Source organism: Opisthocomus hoazin, chromosome 6, assembly GCF_030867145.1.
Source record: "Opisthocomus hoazin isolate bOpiHoa1 chromosome 6, bOpiHoa1.hap1, whole genome shotgun sequence".
In the NCBI taxonomy this organism is placed as follows: Eukaryota; Metazoa; Chordata; class Aves; order Opisthocomiformes; family Opisthocomidae; genus Opisthocomus; species Opisthocomus hoazin.
Genome location: NC_134419.1, coordinates 15,332,245 through 15,358,981, shown reverse-complemented (window position 1 = coordinate 15,358,981; position 26,737 = coordinate 15,332,245).

Here is a 26,737-nt window from a genome sequence, read left to right as displayed (position 1 = left end):
ACAGTAGGTGCATAGTTTTTTCTAAGAGATAGTATGTTTCTTTGGTAACGAATTCACATTTAGTTTTGGTTAAACTTTTTTTTTGTTAAATTCTTGAAACAGTAAATAAATCCACTACAATTTTATTGACCAAAAGAAAATGTTAAGTTCTTGCGTAACGCTGACTCCTTCCACCCTGGTGATGATACTCATAAAATATTTCAGGATTCTCTTTGGTTCAGGAACATATTATTTAAAACCAAATGTGAAATGTAATCAAAACTTTAATGTGGATAAGATTTCAGAAATTTCTGTTCTTTTTTAAGACCTATAGAATCATCGCAGCTGGTCAGGGTTTAGTCTTGAAATTTTTTGGTTTTTGCAACTTCTGTGGAAATCTTTGAATATCATAGGTTCTCAGTGTCTCCAGAAAGCAGTCCTTTTATTGTCTGTAGATATTTTTGGAAGTATAGAGCAACTACTTTAAACTTAGTTACTGTACAAAAAGAAGTATTTTCAAAGGGCTTTCCATCTTGTTTAAGATATTTTTGTAAAATATCAAAGCAATCCATGCCCATGGTCAAATCAGGAAATCGATTTCTGCACAGTATTTTTTCCTGGAATGTTATTTGTTTTGCAAGTTTCAAAGTTCCTGTTACTGAAGAGTGAGCTTGTCCATGAAGGTCCATCACCGCTTGAACCAATGTAGAGAACAGTGGTGCCACAATCCCTTGTAATCCCTGGACAGCTGATCTGTAGATTCAGTGCTCAGGGGCAACCCATCCCTCAGCTGCAGCACCACTCCACAGGCCATCCCCGACATTTGAACCCATGTGCAGCAGGTGACAGGTTCTAGGCTGAGGCAATGCCAATATAGTGCTTATTCCTTCAAAATTTGCAAGATTTTAAAAAACAATCTTATTTCAAGTACAAAGAAAACAAAGGGGATATTTAAAGCCTATCTAATATGGTAATCCTATATCTGTGCATCTGAGTGTAAACTGATTGTAAAAATGAAGGCGAAAAGTTAACAGAGCAGAAAGAGGCTGTTTTTAGCCTTTACAGAACGTAATGTACACTGAATAATAAAAGACAAAAAGTATGCATTTTATGCAAAATCAAAGCAGTTAATGAAACCTTAAAATTGGAGAATAAACCTGGGCAAATTCAGCAAAGAATGAACAATATCATTCTGCTTACAAGTGATCTTGTTCTAACAGTACGATCTGGTTGGCTAACTTGCTAACTGGTTATCTTTTACGCAAATTCTTGAAACTCTTTAAAACATGGAGAAACTTAGTCATCTTAAAAAGAGTTTAAGGAGACCAGATCTGGGAAGTATTGAGAAGCTTGTCTGTAGGGATTCTGGGCGATAGGATTTCATCACTTTGACTTTCCTCATTAGAGACTGTTTATCTGATTAAATCATGAAGTCATACAAAACACGCTAAAAAGTGAATGAATTTCAACATGTTGATTTGAAAGCTTGGACTGTCTCAAATGGGACAGGAAATATTAATTATGAGTACTAAAGCTGAGTGCTTGAAACAGATCAGATATATTTTGCAATGTGATTTTCAAACAGCCTTATTTAAATGGAACTATGTTGGCTTATGCAAGGCAAGATGTTGGATTCCTGTCTTTCATCCATTTTTTGAGAGACTCCTTAAGAAACAAATAAACTAAGAAACAATTAGCTGTTTTCTCATTATAGCATTGTGCTACCATTATAATAGTTATGGTCAACAAGGCACTTCCATTATTGGTTTCTATTTTCAGCTGCCACTAACTTTCTGAAACAATTATTCTTTCAGCTGAAATTGCTCATGCTTGTTCCTAACCCCAGAGGTGGATTGTTTTGTAAAGTTTATAAAATTACTTCTGGCTGTTTTTCTGAAATATCTAAGCATGAAGAATTGGTATGTTACACCGGTTATTGTATTTGTTATTTATATCATAAGTTCTTCTGGACAGGGATTTAGTTCTATGTTTAGTATATTTTATTGCAATAAAATCTAGACTGCAGTTATGATACTATATAAATAATAACTAGCTTAATTTTTTCACAAGCTTTCTTTAATGATTTGGTAAGTCAGGCATATTTCTGTTTTTAACTTCAGGGACTATGGATTTTAAAATGTGTTAGTTTATTTACAAAATTCTATGTTATGTGTAATTAAGAATAATGGACCAGATTCTCAGCTGAAAAGTGTTTCATGGAACTCAGTGTGGAAAAAGAGTCACTCTGCACTTAAGAACTTGTTATGTTTGTTCTCCCTGGGTTAAGGCTGTTCTCATGCATTCAGCTTCCTGCCATTCCAGGTGGTAGGTGTGAATTCATAGCGTGAATGAACCTCTTTGCAAGCAGTGCTGTTGGAGCTTCAGCTATGAGCTGGCCTAAAATACATGTTTGAACTTTCCTGGATTTATAGCAGCTGAAAATCTTGTCTTGTGGATGTCTACCAATCCTCACTCAGAAACCTCACACATTCTCTTCCATTCATTTCCTTTCAGCAACGAGACAGATTTTGTAGTCAGAAACTCTCCGTGTTCCTAAACTTGTCCTCTTGAAACACTTTAGTTTCTCCAACTGTAGTTTTACCTGTACAGTATTGCTCACTTCTGTGATTTCCATCACCAAGACCTTTACATCACTCTTAAATTGTTCTTCTCTGTCATTATTTGGTTCTGTGAAATAGGACTGGAGATTTTCCAAGCCACTTCCTTCCCCATCCTCATTTTGTTTTTCTTTTCTCTTCTGAACTTGTTTTACTAATAGAATCTTCATTAATGCTGTCTCTTTTTCTTGCAATTGTTATAGTTTAATCCCTTTGCTACTACTAGAAGACTATTCTCTAATTTTTGTGATGCCTAGAAACATTTTCAGTTTAATGTAAGTACAGTCAGTAGAAACACATTTATTCTTCTGCCAAGGTTATCTGCTTCATATTCAAGATGAGATCCATTTGTTTTCTAGAGAACTATCATTAGTCTCTTAATAACTGCTTGTTCTTTGCTCCAAAAGTGAAAGTCAAAATCTGTGTTTAGATAGGTAGATTATTTCTCCATTGAGTACATCCATACATTGTGTGCCTTCTTTACCTTTGCTTTGCTTTTATTCACTTTTCCTATGGATCCACAGTCACTTGATGTGTATCTCTGTGCATGATCCCTTACTAACTATATTCATCTTTATTGGCTCTGAAGGCTAATTCAGTCGCAATTTTTTACAGCATTAGGACTACTTCAGAGGAACCAGCAGTAGATGTTTTTCAGACTCAGATTTATAAAGGTATTTATGCACCTGTGTGGCTACAAATGTTATTCAAAAACATTGTTAAATCCCTTTTTCATTGTTAAATCCTTTTTCATGGTTCTTAATTTCTGAATGCATTTAATGCAATATTTTGATGTTGTCAGGCTGCATTCCTGGTGAATATCACTTCTGCTAATATCCCTTATTAAAGAAGCATGGATCAGACTTCTGAGGGCTTACAAATGTGAGGAAAAGTACAGTAAGGCTAGTGAGGAATAGCTATTCATCCAAGGCTATTCTTCTTTACCTTTTTGCGTGGGTTTTAGAAGTGGATTACCCTAATCTGCAAAAAGGCACCTTTGCTTTTGAATAAGAAGGTCCAAATAAGGCGTTATTGTTATCACACTCTAAATTTATACTGTGATAATTTCATATTAACTCCCCTTATGTATGCAAACCTTGCATGAAAACATGACTGTGGTAGCATGACCCTTTCTCTTTTTATAGATGACTGTGAAAGTGTGATTTGGGAAGATGACTTTAGAGTAAAAATATTTGGAAGTGTGTTTCAAAAAGTACAGATAAATAGGTGTTAAATGATATGATTTAAAATTAGCATTTCTAAACTATAAGCAATGATTCACCTTTGATAGTATAACAATTAAAGCCAATGTTACGTCAGATAAGCAAAGAGAGAAGAAAAATCAGTTGCTTTTAAAGTGCTCTGTGACTAGTGAGTGTCGGAAAGTGTCACTGTTTGTGTAGCAGGATTTCTGAAATACTGTTCCAGCTGGAACCTGCAATTTAGGCTCTTGTTTCTGCTTTATGCCTTTTTATTTCAGTCTCCCTCACCTAAATTGTTGCCCTTCCTTCCACTGCTTATTTGCTATGACCTGGATTTTAATAGCAAGAGAACTATGACTGCACTGTTTTCTGATTACCTGAAACTGGGATAATGTCTAGTGCCTAATAAATCCTCCCTCTCATTGCTAACATTGTGTGGCCACATAGTGGCTTAGAATATCTTAGTTAAAATATATGAAGAGTAAAAAAAGCACAGTTCTTTTCAGCAAGATTCACTACAAGAAAAGCCTTTGGCTACTCAGTGTTTTCCAAGTCTGTGAGCTCTTTGGCTTTCTTGTTCTTGAAGAATGCACCCACGATGGGGAGGGTGCATGCAGGAAGCTGCAGGAATCAAAACAGTGGTCTGAAGCAGAGCTGGGGTGTTGGATGCAGAAGGACAAATGAATGTGGAGAAAGTAAAGAGCAGTATAATAAAATGGGACATCAGCACTTCAATAAACCATCACATAAGTGGGATTTCGTGCTATTTGGCCTTTCTGAATGAGGCGCCTTTTTTGCAAAGACATGTAAACAGCTTTTTAGAGAAATATACTATCATTAAAAACCCAATTAAATGTTTATAGCATAATTTAAGGTGGGTATACTGGGAAGAAGTTTGGATATTTGTCAGACGTGTAAAGACATGCCTTCACAAAACTTTTCCTGAACATCAGTAAACGAATCATCAGTAGATTCTGCACAGAATGTTGCATGCAGATGTGTCTGTGGATCTTCAAATACTAACCAAAAGGTCCCCACTAGACATGCTGAGACAGGAATGACACATTTCCCTGCTTGCTATTGTTGTAATTGTTTTCAGATGTTTTCACATTATTACATTATGTTCCCATTGTGTTTTCATATTTTGAATCTATGTTTCTATGTTCTGTGTATTTTTCGGTGAATACGATGTACATTTAACATCTTTTATATGCTTTCATGAGGTAGAGGCCATTAATACATAGTTTTATAACTTAATCTACTAGCACACAAAATATATCAAGGCAAAAAGCCCTTCCTTTGTGTGTACTCTTTCAAATGATTGAACATCTGTGCATGTTTGTATGTATATGACAGTAAGTTTGGACTCCTTGTTTCTATTTAGTCTGGAGTAAACAAATTTCCTGCATCACGTTTTATAAATACTACCAATCTATTTACATCATTCATGGTTAAGTAATTGGGTACATGTGTATCTACAATACATTCTGCATATACTGCAAACATTAGGGAAATATTTTAGCACAAAATAGAACATATTAAGAAAGTTTTTTATTAAAATCTCAAGAGTGTGAATTTAGATGTAATTATGTTGCGTAGCACATGACCATATCATTTTACTACAGACTAAATTTTGAAGTCAAGACAAATCAGAGCTATCATAAATTGTGATAGGAATATGAAGTCAGCAGATCCGTATAAGTAGACATTGTTAAGGAAAATAGCTACTATTCACACACGAGTAAAGAGAAGAAAGTATTGCTATACTCCAAAATCAATTAATTCTACTCCAAAATTATTAATTTTGGTAAAAGCTCTACTTTTCAGTCCTCATTAGAAGTGACAAATAGTACATAAGTACTACATTTTAAAGACAATCTTCTTGCTAGTACTGGAATAAGTTAGCCTAGAAACATGACATGCAGTCTTTTATCAAAAGTGTTTGAGTGTAAGTAAAGTAACTACAACTGCATAGTGGAAAATCTGTCATACTCAGTAATCTGAGACTATGTTTCCTAGCTACAAATATAGTAAAGAGATTACCCTTCTACTGCCTGAACTGAACAAGCTAGAAATGATTTCCTAAAACACACAACAGAAGACAGTGATCCAGTCAGTCTCCTCCCAGTAACTCTGTCCAAAAATCTTGACTGTACAGTCAAAACTTGGCAAGAGGTGTACAGGACCACATACAATGGAAAACCACCCAAAAGCATCATGACATTTATTGCACTTAAGAGAATACACAACCTCTATCTGAACCCCACTGAAGGGGAGCAAATACTCTTTGCAATAATATGAACCAAGTTTCCCAAACATCAGGGTATATGGAAATACAACCAAAGCCAACAAAATGTCCCATGAAAAAGTATGTTTAATATTTCATTTCAAGCTCATTTTCTTATTTCTATTCTGATTTTACAACAGGAATAGCAGATGCCAATAGCTGTAGAAGTGAACAAAGCCATTCATTAAATGTACATGCATCTCTTGTGTTCGCGTGGGAATGGGATATCTTGTCCAGTAAAGAAATTTATTGCAAAGGCAATTATTGTGCCTCTGTCTACTAAACTGTCTGAAGGCTTAAAAAAATTACATTTTATTTATAGCTTTATAAAGGCGCCTGAATCTTTTCATGTCGTGTGAGCATTACATATGTGTGTAGGTCAAAGTTTCCTTTACCATCACCAGAGTGTTCAGTGTGAGTGAGTTAGCCTATGTACTACATTACCTTCATTTCAATAGTGCATGGTCGAATTCTGCAGTTAAACAGAGGAAGAACAGCCATGGCCTTCGAGCCTCAAGTCCTGTTCTACTGAAACAACCTTCTCTTGGCAGTTTCCCCGTGACTATCCTGCTAACTCTGCCCACAACAATCCTGTGGGCATGGCTTGCGGGATGAGATCCTCCATTTACCTCATAGCTTAGGCAAAAAAAGGGATTTGTTCACTGTTATCTGCCTTTGATGTGAAAGAAATATTGTGACATTCTGTGGTCGATTTTTCCAGCATTACTCTCCTAATTCAAAAGGTTTTAGACTACTACTTCTGTTCAGTGAACGCAACCATGAGTCTGTGTGATGCGCTGTTACCATTCATCTGTTAGATTAACACGTACTGAAAAGCATCTGCTTGACACAGGATTGTCTTTTATTTAAAGAGACAGTGTTCTGCTTCTTTTAGAATTTGTAGGTGTCTTTTTTCATAAATTGGAAATAGAATCAACTTTTCCCAGGATCACATAGATTTTGTGCAACTCTTTTACTGAAGGCCTTCAAAACAGTGCTTTCAGATGATCAGCCTTGTGTCCTTACAGTTCCATGACCTGAGGAAAGTAGTCTGAAAAATTATAAACCTCCCAAGGACTGCAACATCTCGGAGAAGTTGCTGCAAAACTGCAGATCAAGATAAATTAAGGCATGGTTATTACATATCCCTAAATTATGAGTTGGATAATGGAAAGAGGAACTGACCTTCAGTTCTGACATTACTAACCTGTAGTGCTAAGACACATGTAATATTCATTCTTTGTCTGTACTGTCTCACAAGATAGCATGAAAATGTATCTTTTGCTAACACTACATGTACAAACTTGAGCTGGTATTGTCCTACAGATTTAGGAGGCCTCTTCTCAGTACCTAATCTTACTTCCGTGAAAAAAATTTACAAAACAAAATAATTCTACATTCTCTAATACAGTCACATACAGTATACCAAAATCACAGTATCACTGAATCACAGTCACAGAATTTTACGGGTTGGAAGGGACCTCTGTGGGTCATCTAGTCCAACCCTCCTGCCGAAGCAGGGTCACCTACAGCAGGCTGCACAGGACATCTTCCAGGCGGGTCTTGAATATCTCCAGAGAAGGAGAATTCACAACCTCCCTCGGCAACCTGTTCCAGTGCTGCATCACCCTCAGAGTGAAGAAGCTCTTCCTCATGTTCAGACAGAACTTCCTATGCGTCAGTTTGTGCCCGCTGCCCTTGTTCTGTCACTGGGCACCACTGAAAAGAGTCTGGCCCCATCCTCCTGACGCTCACCCTTAAGATATTTATAAGCATTTATTAGGTCCCCTCTCAGCCTTCTCTTCTTTAGGCTAAACAAGCCCAGCTCCCTCAGCCTTTCCTCACAGGACAGATGCTCCACTCCCCTCATCATCCTTGTAGCCCTCCGCTGGACTCTGTCCAGTAGCTCCTCATCTTTCTTGAAGTGGGGAGCCCAGAACTGGACACAGTACTCCAGATGGGGCCTCACTAGGGCAGAGTAGAAGAGGAGGAGAACCTCCCTCGACCTGCTGGCCACACTCTTCTTGATGTACCCCGAGAGACCATTGGGCTTCTTGGCAACCAGGGCACACTGCTGGCTCATGGTCAACTTGTCAGCCACCAGCACTCCCAGGTCCCTCTCCACAGAGCTGCTTTCCAGCAGGTCCACCCCAAGCCTGTACTGGTGCATGGGGTTGTTCCACCCCAGGTGCAGGACCCTGCACTTGCCCTTGTTAAACCTCATCAGGTTCCTCTCTGCCCAACTTTCCAGCCTGTCCAGGTCACGCTGAATGGCAGCACAGCCTTCTGGTGTGTTCACCACTCCTCCCAGTTTTGTGTCATCAGCAAACTTGCTGAGGGTACATTCTAACTCTTCATCCAGGTCATTGATGAAGAAGTTGAACAAGACTGGGCCCAGTACTGACCCCTGGAAAACACCACTAGTTACAGGCCTCCAACTAGACTCAGCGCCGCTGATGACAACCCTCTGAGTTCTGCCATTCAGCCAGTTCTCAATCCACCTCACTGTCCACTCATCTAGCCCACACTTCCTGAGCTTCCCAAGGAGGATGTTATGGGAGACTGTGTCGAAAGCCTTGCTGAAGTCGAGGTAGACAACATCCACTGCTCTCCCTTCATCTACCCAGCCAGTCATGCCATCGTAGAAAGCTGTCAGATTGGTCAAACATGATTTCCCCTCGGTGAATCCATGCTGACTACTCCTTATAAACTTCTTTTCCTCCACTTGCTTGATGATGACCTCTAGAATGAACTGCTCCATCACCTTTCCCGGGATGGAGGTGAGGCTGACCGGCCTGTAGTTCCCTGGGTCCTCCTTCTTGCCCTTTTTGAAGACTGAAATGACAATGGCTGTTCTCCAATCCTCAGGCACCTCTCCTGTCCTGTCCTTTCAAAGACGATGGAGAGTGGCTCAGCACTGACATCTGAGAGCTCTCTCAACACTCATGGGTGCATTCCATCGGCGCCAAACAGATTTGTGGGTGTCCAGATTGCTTAAGTGATCTCTCACACAGTCCTCCTCAACCAAGGGAGGGTCATCCTTTCTGCAGGCTTCCTCTCTTACCTCCAGGGCCTGGGATTTTTGAGGGCCGGCCTTAGCACTAAAAACTGAAGCAAAGAAGGCATCCAGTAATTCTGCCTTCTCTGCATCCTCTGTCACCAGGACCGTCACCTCGTTCAGCAGCGGCCCCACATTATCCCTAGTCTTCCATTTGCTGCTGATGTACTTGAAGAAGCCCTTCTTCTTGTCTTTGACATACCTTCTTTATTTAAGGAAAATTTAGGAGTAAAGTAGCACATAGATTAGATAAGTCTTGATCTGAAGGACCATATCTTAGCGTCAAATAGGACTTCTTAGTGATCTACCAGTATTGGAGGATCATAGCAATTCCAGGCTATAAATGTAGTGTTAGCTCATCCAAATGGTACATTTTTGCATTATCGTGTAGTGCAGTCTCTTTTTGGCCTGTATTCTGTAACAGTTCCTGTGATATTAATACTTGCCTTGGAACTAGGTTTAATAGCTTATGGATACCACTGGTGTTTAAGTTTTACAATACGCGCCGGAATTTTGTTATACTAGACAACTCTACGTCTTGCTCCTATTTCTCTGATTATGTTTTTTTTTTATGCTAGCATCAATAAATGCCTTGTATTCTGAATTCTCTTAAAGGTTTTAAACAAGTAAGATACTGAAATTCAAATATCAGACATATTATAAAGGAATATTAAAAACCTCTGTGATTTACAATTCTACGTATAAAAAGATATAGCGCATTTTTGTGCTATGTCAAAAATATAGGATTACTCTTAGAAGTAATAACTATTCTAACCACTTCTAGAAAAGCTACTTATTTTTGGAAAAGGCAAACACTTCAGGAGAATCAGAGGCAAAAGTACTGAGCTGAAATCCTGGACACATTATAGTTAATTTGAGCTCAGGATGGGAAAACGTGTAACTGTCTTAAAATGTTTGTTCCACCACTGAAAAAATTGCACTATTTTGAATGAACAAAAATACAAATAAAAATAAAATTGTTAATGGTAATTTGATTACTAATGAGACCCTGTGCTCCTATCATTGACAGTTCTGGGACCATTCGGGTGGTCTTTATCTTAGCCTTGGTGTTAGAGCTCCAAGTTATTGAAAAACTCATTATCATAACAGAGTGAGGTCCTTTGATGACAAAGAATCAAGATTGAATGATTAGAGATTTATATTAGGTTAGCTAGTGATTAATGAGAAGTCAGTATCTGAGCTTATAACGAAGACAAGTCCTTAATTAAACAACAGGTTAGCTAACAAACATCAGAGGAAAGAGGCTGCGTGAGAGAATGAAGCCATGCTTACACTAAGGCTGATTAACACATATCCAGCTGATTGGCAAAATGTTTCTCAGAAGCCTTCAGGGGTATTTCATTTCAGGTGAAGCCTTAAAGGCATAGATATCCTGACAAGAATGATTTGGGGAAAGTTGGCATTTGACTGTAGGAGCTCTTTCTACACTATACAAATATTTTCTGAATATTGAGTTCACTTAACATAAATGAAAATAGTACATATACATAGCTGTAAACTCAGGATTTTAAAAATTAATTTGTCTGTTTGTTGATTTTTCATTTTTCTTTTGCTCTGTCCAGCTTTGCCTGTGCCAGTTTATAAAAATCAGTTTTCCTTGATTTTTCAGCAGCAACAAAGTCATTAGCAAGGCTTATAGTATGAACTTGTTTTCTGTTGCTGTCATTTGTGGTGATGAGGTATGAAACATTTCCAACGAACCTAAAATGGCAAGAGCAGCAAACAGCTCAGTTGGATTTCTTTTCAAGATAGACTACTGTAATTCTCTCAACTGCTGGTCTCCCCATGGGCAAATACAGCACCTACTAGTTGTGCAAAATTCTGCCTTTTTTTTTTCTCACAGAGAGTCACACTAGAAATTATCACTTGTACTTTTAATCTGCTCTGTTTTTTTCAGAAGTCCACAATTTGCAAACAAATTTGTACTAGCATATGCCTGAGGTCTGTTCCCAAAAATAGATAGCTGACCCTGCATTATGAATACTTCATTTTGTCCTCAGATTAGTTGTTCTCACATAGTCACTTTCTTTTCTTCCATTTGACTCCTCCAGGTTTTCTCTTGATGAAAGGTATGAAACAGACTGAAAATCATTAGAAGATAATGCACAACTTTTGGATGTGAAATTTATTCTCCAGCCTTAGGAACATGCCACAGTATACTGAACAGTCATCGTAACTATAGTTGGAGATGCCTTTCAATTGTTTCTAACTACTGTTCTGCTAGGAGCTTCCACCTACTCTAAACCAGAAGGCAAACACCATATCATTGCTGTTTACTGAGCTAAGAATACAGAACCAGATCTTTACATCAGAATTAATTGCAAATATTACATGAACATGCTTAAGCTAGATGAATTTTTGTCTAATATTTGCATCATGCAGCCAACGCAGAGGTTGCTAGTTGTGTGTTACATCTGAAAAAGTTTTAAATTAGATATCCTGGGGACTGCCAGCAGGGTCCTTCAGCTGAGCTTAGCTCAGGCTAATGATATGAGGGTATTTTCAGCTCTTGGAGGATGGGGGAGAAGAGGCAGTGGCATAGTCTAAGTTCTGGACTGATAACAGTTTACCACTGGATACGCAGCAGGTTTAAAACCATCTCTAGCATGCCTATATGAATTCTACCTAGAGAAGGTATGGCAGTTGAGACTTGTCCTTGCTTTAGTGCTGGTCAGGTTGAATAGATGGTTTGAGCATGAGCTTGAGGTGCTGTCCTAACTCAGGAAAGAAAACAGGTTTGGTTGGTTTGCACAATCATATGGAAATGTTACTGAGAACATCATCCAAGTAGAAAAGTAGACTGGTGGATGATTTAAAAAGAACATATTTTGTGTACACATTAAAAACTTGCAATGTTGATCTGTTGTTTGGATATCTATGACTATATCCATGGATCCAAGACATCATCTGTCAGGCTCCTGTAAGAACATGATTTTTTTATTGGCTTGTATAGTTTAAATCTGCAACCTTTTCCTCTTTTTAATTCAGAGGGTAAAGCACTAGCATTACTCCCAGAGGGTAAAAAATTTGCAAGCCTAAAGTAAATTTCAAGCATATGTTTTCTGAAATGATTACACTGTTCTCTGGTAACCGAGCTCTTAGCACATTTCTTTTCAAATCAGACAAGTGGGACTCCATTTATAAATATTTTTTTTGAGAATGTAAATCTTGAAGACAAAAAAACCAACAACCAAATATCAGAGGAAGTGTACAGACCAGTATTGTCCCAGCTGAACTGTAAAAAACACTCCTTCAAATGTTTGGCTCTGAAAATCACCATATTTCTGCAAATCTCCCTTTCCTTCTCCTGTATTCTTTCCTTGTACCCTCCTCTCTGCTAGCTTATTTAAAATCTATGAGCTAGATACTCAATTTATGTAATGAGCTTTGTATACAAAAAGTAAGAATTTGCCCTTTAAGTTATATAATCAATAAAAAAGTACTTGAAAAATATTGTTGGGGACAAAATTCATATGCTGTCTGCTTTCTGTTTACTATTGGCACTTGGTGCCCTTTTCATTTTCACTGTGTGTCCATTTCATCGTTTATGACATAAAGAGATTTTTTTTTTAACTTAAAAAAACCCCACAACAAACCCAAACCTTTGGGAAGGAGCTCATTTTGAAGTAATTGGTTAAAATCTAGTAATGAAAACAGGGAAATGGTTTTCATTTTCATAGTGTTTGGAGGTCACTCCGAGGTCACATTTGACACAGATTCAATGTTCATATAAATTTAACAAAATCTGTAAAGGAAATTCAAGTAACAGCTGTGAAAAGAATGTGATCAATAGGAGTCAAAATAAGTGTCACTTTGAAATTTGCCAACTGCTGATGGATAGTTAAATGAATAAAACTATAATGTCTCTACCAACCTTTAAGAGCAGAAAGCCCTGGGAAATCAGTCACTTGAGTGACAGAAACTTTGCATGCTAGCAAAACTGCAGTAGTTATTCTTTTCATATTATATCAGATTTCTTACTCATGGTTTAAATCATACTGTGAGTTATTTCATCACACTCCTAGTCTTTTGATAGTGGAATAGTGATAAAGTTACATGAAATAGCTCTTTTACCACAGTAACTGATTGTCCAAAAATCCTTCAAATACACTCCTTAACCCATGGACTCAAATAAGGTATTCATCTTCTTGTAACACTATTCAACCTTCATCTTAAAGAAAATCCCTTAAGCATGTTTTCTACTTTTCCAGATTTCTCTGTGTTGTGGAGGTACCCAGGAACCAGAGGCAGGGACCCTGCCATAGCTGAATCTCCAGTCTGGGTGGCAGTGAGGAGCACAGAGGCACAAGGGACAACATGGTCCACCACCACCACAGGCACTACCTTGTCAGCATAAAGGTACTCAATATCAACCTGACTGGTATGAGAAGTAACTTATATGAGAAATAACTATGTTGGTATGATCTTTCACACAATACAACTGCATTTGCACCATGGTTTTTAATTGGTATAAGTCTACCCTTTAAAAAAATGTTATATTAGCATATTCATATTAGCAAGATGAGGTCTCCTCATCAGTTTTAAAGTTCTTCAGCTGTGGTTTAAATGCAGTAAAATATTGTAAGTCATTCGAAGCCCAGAGAAGTTAAAAGAAGTTTCAATGACTTCAGTGGATTTTGACTGAGGAGTTAAAGCTCTAGCACTTTAGTCCCTATATAAATCCTCTGCAGATATATTGCTTAAAAACATTTTAAACTGGTTGTAGGTGAGTAGAAAAACAGAAGCAAAAGGTGATGGCAAGTGGGTGGGGATGTTCCTGCTGTAATAAAAATAGTGTGCATATTAGTAAAAACAATTTTATTTTAATTTCCCTGTGTTTCATTTTTTATTATTTTTGTGTTTATCAGTCTTTATAAGCTGCTACATACTACTCGGAAGTTTCTTACTCGTGATTGGCACTTGTCAAGATATAAAAAGGCATTCAGCTCAAGATGAGCTATCTGAAATTCCAATACTGTAAATGTACGTGTGTGCAAACTATAGTGACCCCAGCATGCTTTTCTCAAAGAAGTAGTAATATTACCAGAAGTAATACCTCAGGGCCCCAACATGTGTTTATAATATGAGTACCTCTAGCTAGAATCAGCATCTGAATTACTGGTATATGCTGCATAATATCTTCAGATAATGTAAATCGGCGTAACTCCACTAAAGTCAACCTAGGGAAGGTGATTTACAGCAGCAGAAGACACAGCTTGCTGTAGGTATCCTGTTGCTTTCTGCTTATTAACCCATTGGTGTTTCATATTTCATCTTCTTTAGCTTCAGAAACATTTTTTCGTGGGCTGAATAGACTTGTATCCATGAAAAGGAAATTCAGAAAACTTACAGAGCAATTCACTGACTTCTCTTTCACGGGAGGAGTCAGAGAGGTTAGTAAGGCTCTGTGAGTAATAGCACGTAGTGCAGCCCAGCAGGAGTGAGATGGAGAACAAAACTCCTGAATGCGTTTCAGGAAACTGTTTTGGACTAGGTCTGGTCCGACCCTGTGAACTGAGCGAGCAGCTGTATCACGTTCACTGCAGTCTTGGATTGTCTCTTCCAGGTGAGTTTCCCCTGAAAGAGATTCAGTTTGCGCATTGTGAGACCACTCTGCAAAGTGAACCAAAGCGCAGTGGTTGGGGCTGAGGGAGGTGGGTGCTGCCTAAGTCTCTCATAAGTCAGGCTAAAATGGCAGCGTAGACTCTCTCGAAAACCCTGGTCAGTGCTTTGTTCATTTTCCTTTATTCTTCCCTTCCCATTGTTTTTTTATCATGATTTAATAAACCACTATTGTACGGTATTTAGAATGACAGCTGACTCCATCAGGGACTTGACCCATTCCTCTTAGAATTACAATATTCACCGTGAATGAAGTGGAGGCTGATGTGACTCTGTGTTACAGTTTTGGCCCATGGCTGGCAACAAAGGACCACGCGGTTGCTCTATCGCCCCTTCCCTCCTGGAGTGGGGAGGAGAATGGAAAGAAAAAGGCAAAACTCGTGGTTTGGGATAAGGGCAGTTTAACAGAACAGCTAACGAAGTGAACAGTAACAACAATAACATTGATAAGAAAAATATACAAAACAAACAGTGAAATGCACAGAGCAACTCTCACCGCCCAACGTGCGACACACTCCCGAACCATTAACCTCCCCCCGGCCAGCTCTCCCACTCGGAACCAAGCATGACGGCACATGGTATCGAATACACCGTTTGTTTGGCCATTTTGGGTCAGCTGGCCCGGCTGTGTCCCCCCCTGGCTTCTGGTGAAAATTAACCCTGCCCTGGCCGAACCCAGGACACTGAAAGGAACCTAGTGCTACACAGAGGGACTATTTGCTGCAGAAGCTCATATCAGTATGTTTGTGGTTTGACAGAATCTGTTCATGTACCTTATAAGAATACTAGCTGTCTTTGCTTTACCATTTAAAAATGTGTTAACTGAAATCTACCTCAGATATGACAAATTTATGGATGGATGAACTGGAATGTATGAAACCGTTCAATGAAAGTGCACTCAACCTGACACAAAGTACATTTTAATAATTGGACATAATGTAGAGTCATGCCTTTATAGGACTCTCTAATTTGTGTTTCAGGTTGTTGTCAAAAATGTCTGATTCTTAGCTGAAAAACCTTTTTTTTTTTTGGCAAAGTAGGTACTGCACACAGTGTGTTCTTCAAGAGTTACTACCACCTTTTAGAATAGGAGTGGAATAGATTACTATGATTAAACCATACTGACAGTGATGGCTGGGGACCGTATACGTGTACTTGGAGTACCTTAAAAGAGGCTAGTCTGGAGAAGAATGATGACACATGTATTCTTCTGAGCAAACCGTCTGAGCATTTACCCAGCTGCTTCAGTGACTTTGAGCATTCGTAACAGGCTTGACACTGCTGTGGTCAGTAGTACTAGCACTACTAGCAGCAACATTATTTGCAAGATCTTAATTAGTGTGATTACGGACAGCTCAGGCTTTCCACGATATCCTCCCCCACCTGGCCTGTGTTGTATGATTTGGAGTGGCCATGACATGATACAATTTATTCTCTGTCCAAGTCTTACCTCAGTATCCTATCTAAATATTTGCACTGCTGACAGCGTGGAGATAGCCTCGTCCTTGGGCTTGTAAGACCTATTGCTATGTCTGAGCCTATTGTTGAAGCTATCTAGCTCTTGAAAACTGATTGCAGTGTATCCGTAACCTGTGTGTCTTTGATTGCAGAAGAGAAAAGAAGAAATCAACCCCGCTTTTTATGTCATTTTACATTTTCAACCGATTATTATTAAATGATGTCTCATTACTAGTTTTGCTTTTTAAGACTCAGTGTGCTTGTCAAGCTCTCATTAAATGTCCTCTGGAGACCGACAAGGTAATACCACTTGTGGCTGCTGTTATGCTGTACTATTCTAAAGTTATGTTATCGCAGAACTTCTTAAAAGTCTCAAAACTATGCAATGTATGAACTAAGTGACTGCACAATAGTTAACTCTAAGATAAAATACATGCTGTTTTCATCTGTCTATGGAAAGTGCACTCAAATTTGTTAGGAGAAACTTCAAAGCAGAGATGGACTGAATTAGTTTTTACATATCAATAGATATCAGCTAATAGCATTTTTCTCCAACCTATTTTCCTATTGAATTCAGTGTCAATGGGATCAGGATTTGACTGAATTTCCCTCTTTAATCTATTCATTGCAAATCATATAGATGACAAAGGAATTTGCATGCCCATGCACAGTAGCCCATGTTATAGCAGAAGATTGAATGATTTTTGGGTATTGGTTGGATGCATTATCTGTGCAAGATCACGCCAAACTCAAAGTGAAAGTATAACTGAAAACATTATGAATAGAATTTTTAAATGGCTAACTCACAATGTGGCTTCATCTTCCAAGTTCAATCATATGCTGGTTTGAGATGTCATAGACAAACATTAAATGCAGTTAAATTAAAAGATTTAGCTCTTTACACGGACAATATACAAAGGCAATCAATTTTTGTCCTCTGTGGTCTTCTGACAATTATACTGGAACGTTCTGAGAATTTGCTATGAAGCAACACTTCTCATAGGTCCTGACATCACGAAGCACTCAGGTGTTCTGCTGAACTGAAGCTTTCAGAGGAAATTTGAGACTATTGAGACAGTGGTCAGAGGGCGGTGAAAACAAGAAAGATCCTTCATTTTGTAGTCTGGATACAAAAACTGCAGAACTGCAAGAACTTAAATCTATACATACAGACTTTTGAAGTCTGTGAAAGGTATGATCCAAAGACCCATGAAGTAAGTGGACAAATGTCCATGTGGACTTGCCTGAGAGATGGCAGGCTGCATGAGGATTGTAAATCTAATTATAGTTTAAGAAACTACTTGGAGCTGATATTGCAGTCAGCATGTTTTATTATCTAAGCATTTGTAAATAATAAATGTTTTAAGTCCTGTCAGGTTTTCAGGTTTAGATTTATTACCAGTCCCATTGTCTGCAGTGCAGGCTGTTGAGGAAATTGGTAGAGCTGTATTATTGGTGGAACTACATATTGAGTGCTATTCCAAAGTCTCCTTTTATCACACTTTAAATATAATTCCATAATTTAGCAAAGATACCACCAGTGCTCTTTTATTCTATTCAATTATATGGAAGCACACTAACATTTTTTTTCATCCTTATTTTTTTTTTTTTTTGCAAGGGGGTTAATCTTCAGGGATGAAACAGATTACCAGCTTTTGAACCAATTTAAGTAGAATCTCCAGAAACAAAGCCAGGACAAATAATTATTGGCAGTTCACAGAAAGTATTCTATGCCCACAACTCTGCAGGATACCGTTAAAGCCAGTTCACTTGTCTTAATGGGAAAAACCTGTGGTCTGGAACACACAAGAAAAAATCAAACTAAACATGCTGGAGACATTAAAAATAAATTCTGAAAATAAAATGTTCCCTCATGTCCCTCCCTTCTTTCTTCTTTCATCTGCACCCTCCAGTCTCCAGACTATCTCTGTATCCCTCCTTTCTTTTCAAACAGATATGAAAGCCTGTCTTCAAAATTATATTCAATCACAGATGCTGAAGGATATAAAGCAATTTCAGTTGCAATATTAAATCACAAGAAATCTTACTACAAACAAAAACATGCTTAATAAAGACTCAGTTGGAGACCTTCTTTTAACTAGCTGTTAAAGTGAATGCAAACATCTGTAAAAAAAACACTAAAAATATATTGATCTCTAAAATTCTAAGTTTTTTTGCTTTTCTGTTACTTTCTCAAAATATGGTGGGAACAATGTATTTGTCTAGCTATTTTAACGGGTTACTGAAATTCTAACAGGGCAAGAAATAAATCCTGAATATTCACTCACAAAAAAAATTTATGTAATTTTCATAGTTGTATTTGGAAAATCACACTACATAACAATCATATTTCAGTGTAAATGTAAAGTCTTGTCACCAGGTTGAAAAGTAATTCACAATTTGAAGTGGTCTGCAGCCTTGGTAGCATTGCAGGTCACAGAAAGTCATAGTCTGAATCAGAAATATTAGCAGAAATTCAGGAGCAAATTTTAATCAAGGTAATCCCTGGTGAAAAACAAACATGCAGGGTTTTTGTCTTTATTTATTAATGAGTACATGCACAGTTTTTGTCTTTTCTCTCTCTCCATTACTTTTCATCTTATCTTTTTAACAGAAATATCAGGAAAAATAAATCAGAGAGAATAAAATTTGTTTTTAATCATTAGCAGTTACAGAGAAGAGGCCACAACGTGGCAACATGTTGAAAGAAGGCAATTCATGAACCCCAAATTTTTAGAGGTCTAAAAATACACCGGATTGTGAGAACTAACACCTACACTTGCAATGTTGTACAAGTTTAAAAATGTCACAGCACAGAAAAATATGTCTTTTCTGTCTTAAAGACTGTTGGTTGTTGTGTAGCTTTGGAGTCAAGCTACTGTGGTAACCTGAATACTTTGAATATGCATTCATGGTACAGAAATAATATGAAAACTGGCTTTCATCTGACTTTTCATGCATCCAGGAAACTGATTTATTCAATTTCTTTAAATATTAAAAGGAAACACCTCTGACTTCAGGAATTCCTTTAATCAATCTTTCCCTATCCAAGGTGACTGTGTCACCATACGCTGATGATAGCTTACCAAAAAAAAAAAAGCAAGCAAGAAAACACATTTCTGGAAAAAAGCCAACACAAAAGTGGCATGAACAGGAAAACTAATTCCTAGATCCATAAAGATACCCACTTTCCAAAGAATACAGTGATCCCCGAAGGTAACCTGTGCAACCTGACTGCCTTGAGGTCAAAGGGGTTTCCTTTTCTGTATTATTCACTGTACCTCATTGTTGAAAGGATTTTCCTTTGATTATAGAGACACAAAGGGAACGCTGTTCCATGTTGCTCTTTGATACAGCTTGGAGCTTTGTTAGGTCAGAAAGCAGGCTGCAGAGTACCTTTCTGAGTAGTTAATTGTCTGTTACGCCCCATTCCTGTCCAAAGAGCTGATGCCAAGATGTTCTAGGTTACCCCACACTGCTTACATATCTAGTCACCTGGTAGTGTGTACAGAGTACCCTGCAGCTATTTTGTCTTCCCTTTTCCTCCCTCTCCCACCAGACAGCATGCCAGGTGAACAGGTTTGAAAAGGTAACAGTATTGCCCACAACAAATATGGAAAACCCTACCCAAACAGAGAAATTTGGCTTAATGTGAATGCAAACCATTCTCTGCATTGTCTGGATCCCCCTCACCCTTTCCTTCTTCATTCCATCTCGTCTGTATCCCCTCCAACTCAGTTGCCTAGCCTGAAATTATAATGCCTGCATGGACAAGGGAGGTAAGGTATCTTTCCCACACCCTGTACTAGTAGCCAGATCTGTGGGAGTGTGTCAGAAGTACACTTCAAAGAGGTAAGGATTGTTCTGGGACTGGACATTGCACTTGGTGGGCCAGTGTGAATGTAGTAACCAGCCTATTTGCTACTTGTTTTGTGGGAATTTATACAGACTTTGGCAGAGAGTAGTAAGACAACTTCAGGAATTGAGGAATGTGTCCTGTAGAAATCTGTCTAACTCAGCAGTAACATTTTGGGTCTTGCTGTGGTGCAGTTTGTGCTGTTTCAAGCAAAACCTAATGTTGTTTTGCAGACATTTGTGGAGGGCTATTGGGTCCCTTAACTTTTTGCTTCAAGAGCCCTTACTAGGTGTATTCCAGCTCGCCACTGGGTGCCCCATTTCCACAATATCCACATAGTCCAAGAGAGAAACCAAATATCTCGGGTTGCTCCAAGACCATAGGACACTAACACCCAATCTCTGAGGACTACCTAGGGAATCAGATATTTGCTTTCACCTTACTTGTATAATGATGTTTTGTCTTGGACATTAGTAAAAGCTTTTGTCTTTGCTAAGCAAAAATTTTATGTTACTTGCTTCCTGAAAAATATCCTTTATGTTCAGTAATCACTTCCCCTCTCACATCAGTGTATAATTAAATCAGTGGAGGGTTCTCCTGCTTGTAAGTACCTTGCAGGTATAGTGCCTTTGAGATAACTGTCTCATGGATGGAGCCCACAACTTTCTCAGGTATGCCATAACCTTAGGGGAGTAGGCAGGATCCTGTTCTGTACAGGCATTCAGGTTGCTGGGTCAAAAGGAGAAGCACATTCTTCATGCCCTTTCTGGGCTTCCAAATATGGTCCAACGACCCTGGGGGAAATTACTGAAAAAGGCCATAGCTTAGAAGACAGGTCTCTTGAGGAAATCAGTCCCTGATTGCTACAAACACAGAGAGTTAGGACACAAAATCAGACATCACTCTTTTCAGCATGATGTAGTGAGACCATTGTGTGTGGATTGCATAGCCAAGTGAGGACAATGCTAGAAGTATTTTATTAGGCACCTGCAAAGTATAGGGTGGGATAACAATCCTGATGAAGTATGCAGTGTGTCTGTACCTGGATCAACAGGGGACAAATTTAAGGCCCTTATTTTCAAAGTTTCCAGGCATTTAGGCATGCAATTTCATTTCTAGGTTTATATCAAACATGATCTATCTCACAGTGCAGGAAAACCTGCTACAGATGGGGAACAAGTACAAAATTTGTTCATTTGAGAACCAGAGTGAGCTGTACATTCAGTTTTTGTCAGGTCATTTCTGTGTTACATTGTCTTCATTTTCTATAAACTCTCTCTTTTCTTCTAGGAAGTACAATAGTGCAGTGTCAAAGCCTGTACAATGCTGAGAATGCTGGAATGCTACAGTGGGTGTTTCAGACACCACATGTTAAAGCTAGTGTAGGACAAGCTGTTGCTATGATGTAAGACCCTTCATCTCCTATTGATGCTTACAGTTTACTTTTGTAAATGGGCAGCACCTTGTAAAAGTACTCTCAGATCTGTAACACCTGTTATACCAGGGTCGCCTTACCCTGCCACTCTATTTTTTTTTAAGGAGGAGGGGAAGGGAGAACAGAAGAAAAGGAACAGTGTTATCAGCAAGAGGAGGCTGGGCACAGTCTGTCAGATCCTTCCACTTCTGAGCAATTAGAATTGAAATAGCTAGGAGAGGTTTAGCTGTAACACAAATCAGGATCATCACACTAAATTCAGTGGAGTTGCTCAGACAAAAAGCAGTGTGGAGGAAAAGACAATTACACAAATATTACCTGAATGTAAAGACTTTTTATAAAATCTTTTATGAAAACTCCAGAGGCAATACTTAAGAATATCTCATCCACATTAAAGACTAATGGCCGTAAAGTTTGGAAGTAAATATCAGATATTGGAATATCAGTTTGGAATTAGATATCAGTATATGATAAGTGGCATAACTATGGTTAATTCCAAGACAGCTGAAATTTATCCTGCTCCAAAAAGTGTGACTGCACCATGGTACACCTTTAAATCACTGATACAGAGATATGTCCTCAGCCCTGATTCCCCTGCCCCATATCATTCATGTTCACAACTTCTACAGAGGGCAATACAGAGCTGTAATTTGTGTGAATGAACATGAACAGCCACGCTTACCACCTCTGTGCATTTTAATTAGCTGAAACTGCCACCTATCTTGTGCATTTGAACAGAAATGAGTTCTTAGCCAGAAGAAGGTAGCAGATTGTGCCAGAAAGAGTTATTGTTTGTAAAATTATTTTAACTTATGTAGGAACTGGGGACAAAGAGTAACTGAATTCTCTGATTCTCACTCATTGTCCAAGATTTTTCCAAAACACAATAAAAAGAAAAAATGAAAGACTCACCTTATGAAAAAATATTTTGATTCAATTCAAAACCTTTCATTAAGGCTCTGACATTTTGTATTTTCTGATACAATATACTGAAATTGGAAAATAGAAATATCCTCTCAAGAAAGTACTGATCAGAAAATTTCAACCATATTAGATCATATGTGTTCAAAATTATCCCTTGTCAAATTCAACTTATTTGTGATAGGTGTTTTATTTGAAAAAACTCTAATCTACTGATACAGAAATGTAGACTGAGCTACCATGTAAATCAATACTCAAAGCTAAAGAAAACATAAGAAGGCAAATATTGTAAGCATCAGTAAAATCAGAACTGCTTAAGTTTGACACACAAATGGGTAAAAAAAAAATGCTTTTTGCTTTGATTTTCCCTTTGATACTCCTGCCAGAATAGTGTGCTGTGGTATTAGACATCTGGGTTAAACTCCTGAGCTTACTGGATTTGATCAAGGCTTTTTCTGTCATTTTAATCTTTTAAAAACACCACCAAACAAATATGGCAAAAGATTACGGAATCTAGTTTATCTGTTATACTCTATCCTCTTTTGTCAAGATAAACTTGTGCTTCAGAAGTTGAGCAGATACATCCCAGAACTTAAAAAATATTAATCTTGTGGTATTTCTAATTGTGATTTGTGATGTCCAACTAAAGAAATTATAAATCACAGAAATATACTTAGCCAATCTGATCCAATCACGAGGCACACTTTAATTTTCAATAGAGATGTTAGACTCTTGCTCCTCTTAGAAGCAGCATGTGCCAGCTTCAGGCAGAGATTTGAACACTGGCACTGATCCAGGAGCAAAGAGGAACTTGAAATGGAGCTGCTACTGAAATACACATACAGCTTCTTCAGACGAGATGTCAGCAGCACTTGTTCTTATGTCTGATAATGAAGTTTTATTTTTCTCAAATGATGAGTTACAGGACACATACACATAGTGCATTTAACTCTTCCATGAGAGGCAGGTACTTGAAGCTGCCAGTGGAAAGAAAGCATTTAACTCAAGGCATAACAGTACTATTGGTAAAACACATCTTCTTACACTGCCACTATAATTTAAATTAAGTAGAAGCCTAGCTTATAAACTCACACTATGACCCTTACTTTATGGTCCTTTTATGTCTCTTGGGTCCTGATCATAATGAAACTTTCTCAGTCTAAAGCAATTTAACGCAAACATTCCTGGGGCAAGCTATAAAATGTGATTTTTCAGTCAGTCTTTTATGGGTATTTTGGATGAATATTGCATACGCCGTTGAAAAAAAGGATGATGAATGTAGACATTACGACATATGTGTGGGGTTTAGCTGAGTCTGTATTTGCACATGAATATTAACCCTGGTAATTGAGAAAACCTGTCTCTCCACACATCTTGTTCATTTCCACAAAAAACATGTGCATAGATTTAAGAGAGAATTAATTCTTTGCCTTACTTAATTACAAATTTTCTGGCTATGACAGTCCCCATGATAGCTTCTCTGTGAGGGCAATGGACTCAACAGATGCCATGTTACACCTACTAGATGGGGATAATTCTACTTGCTACTGAGCACTAACAATAACACATGGAGCTCTAAGTTGTGAATTGAGTTCAGCCCACAGCATGGTTTCCAATTCTTAAGCATTTTGCAGCAAAACTAAAAAGCACCATCAAAGATGTTCACAAGTGGTATCATTGCAAATGTTTACAAAACATGAAAAGAATGGTAAAATATGTGCTTAAAAGACGTACTTGTGGAGATCTTGAGAGAAAGGCAGAAAACACATGGTGTTGAGAAGTAGACTTGGTTTCCTGCACAGTGCACCAAGAAATTGCCTTTTTAATCAGTAATAGTGAATTCCTTATTAACAACATTTTTACTGGTCACTGGCATGTGAACGAAGTACCACGAAATAAGCCAAGCTGAGTTCATGATGTCCTGGATTTCCTCTAAGAAATTCATGTTTGTGATCCTGTCTGTATGACTTTGAGAGTATAAACTAGAATAAGTAGCAAAAATGAAAATATCATGTCTATAATGTTTTTTTGTCTTCCCATGGCTTCCCTACTTGGGCAGATCACAAACATCTTTGGTTTCCTAGCCTCATTCAAATATTATAGGAGGAAAGTATCAACTAAAATGTAATAGATAAACATTTTCTGAAATTATTTTTAAAATATTTTAAAGCAACAGTATATGAAATGATAACAGTAACCATAACAGAACACAAATGTACCATCCTCTAGTGCGTCTCTGGCAAAGTGAAGGGCAGCTGCACTCTGACTGTCACAGCTTCAGGTGCTGCAGCAATACACTACAAAAAGTTTCTATTTCAAAATCTTAGTAAGTATCAACTCAATGAACAGCAGAAATATATGAAGCTTATGAGGGAACATAATATTAGTCAATGGCCAGACACCAGGGTCTCTACAGTTTCTGGTCACAGACAAATTCTTATTTCGATTTTCTGTTCTGCTTCCTCAATACAGTAATAACCTTATCACTCCATTTACTCTTCACAGCTGGACTGCAATTCTTGGTTGGTTTTCTGCTGCAATTTAACCTGCTTCTATGTGGCTGACACATTTACTAGAAATCAGAAAGTGACATTTACAGAATGCAGTCCCATAACTTCAGGGCTGGAGTGCTGTGTCTAGTCAAGCATAATTACTTCCAAGGACTACTTTCTTTTGTTGGGGAGGCACATTGAGTGAGGCAATACTTAAGCAAAAAGGGCTCTAGTAGGATTTTGGCTCCCTGACAATCAGTGCCTGAGCACTCTTGTCTCATCCTACTCAGCAGAACCTTCTCTCATTCTAGGAATGAGTTGTGGTCTGCTGTCGATATTTTGCTGGCCATCGTCTAGCGGCATTGGAAATACTCTTTTTCCACATAACCACAGGCCAGTTTGAGATTATTATTTTGTCTTTCCCATAGCAGAGGCCACAGACATACAAATTAGGTTCAGATTGCTGGCTGATACCTGTCTTATGCATCAGACCTCAGAGTGCTCGTTAACATCTTTTTTTCTGAAAAGGCTGGGGAAAGGATTTAGAGTCTCTCAAATTTGGTAAAAACAAGAGGCAAGAGGTTAAAAGGTTTTTTTCCTACTCCTTTTGTCCTTCTTTGTACTAAAAGAGCTAGAACTGGATTTGGAAGAGGGGTTACTGGCAGCCTCAAGCAATGGACAGAGGTGAGCAGAGAAGGCATGCACCCACTATGATGCCCACTGCCAGGTGAGTTCAAAGCATGCCATGTTTATCATCTAATTCTACTACATTTTTCAGCTCTTGCTGCTTATCTGTATCTGTAGCCCAGTGGCAGTGCAGTAGCTATACTAAGAAAGCACAGTCCATTATGGCCAGATTCAGACACTTTGAAGAGTCTCACAGAAAGTGCAGATCTCCTGAACTGGAGCAATCACATTGCATTAGGCAGTACATTCACCCTAATCCTTCTCAACAAATCTGTGCTTAACATACTTCTTTATACTGTAGCTTCAACACAGACATCATATGCTGAATCATTAGTTTTGGCATAAAAGCTTAATTGTGTACATTGATTACAAAAATGCACACAGTTTAACTGAATGAAAGTTGTAAGGGATAGACACAGTCAGGTTTCAGGTCACAATGCACTCATTAACAGACAAGGTTAGTGAAAAAAGTCTATTATGGATAGATCATAGAATCACAGAATCATTAAAGTTGGAAAAGTCTTCTAAGATCAAGTTCAACTGTCAACCCATCAGTACCACGCCTGCTATGTTTTTTCACTGTATCTTTAACCTCATAAAATCATCGGGCAGTGGCCATGACAAAAATATGTAATGATACAAACTTCTAGTTGATATGGTTATGGTAGTCATTCTGTACCTAACAGTTTGACTAAGTCCTATTTATATGAACAACTCTATAAAATGTATAGGGTCTGAACAGTAGATTTGAAAAGCTGTTGATAAAATTCCTGATCTCCTTACAATCAACAGCCAAAGACCAATTGACTTCAATGGGGAAAAAGACTAAATCCTTTCCTCTAATAGAAGGTAAAAACCTTCACAGAGCTGAATGCCTTTTGTAGGGTACAACATGGGAGTTGAGGTTGTGAGCGTTCTGTGGAATAGGACCCTAACAGTGAATATAACACCGTTTCCTCCAGTGCTACCATAAGATTATTTATTTTAACCCACAAAACCTTCTAAAAAGTGTTGATGTCATATGTTATAAATAAAATAAAATCTGTATATAGGCAATGTTACAACTTAATAGCTCAGTGGGATGTAAAACCCCATGCACTA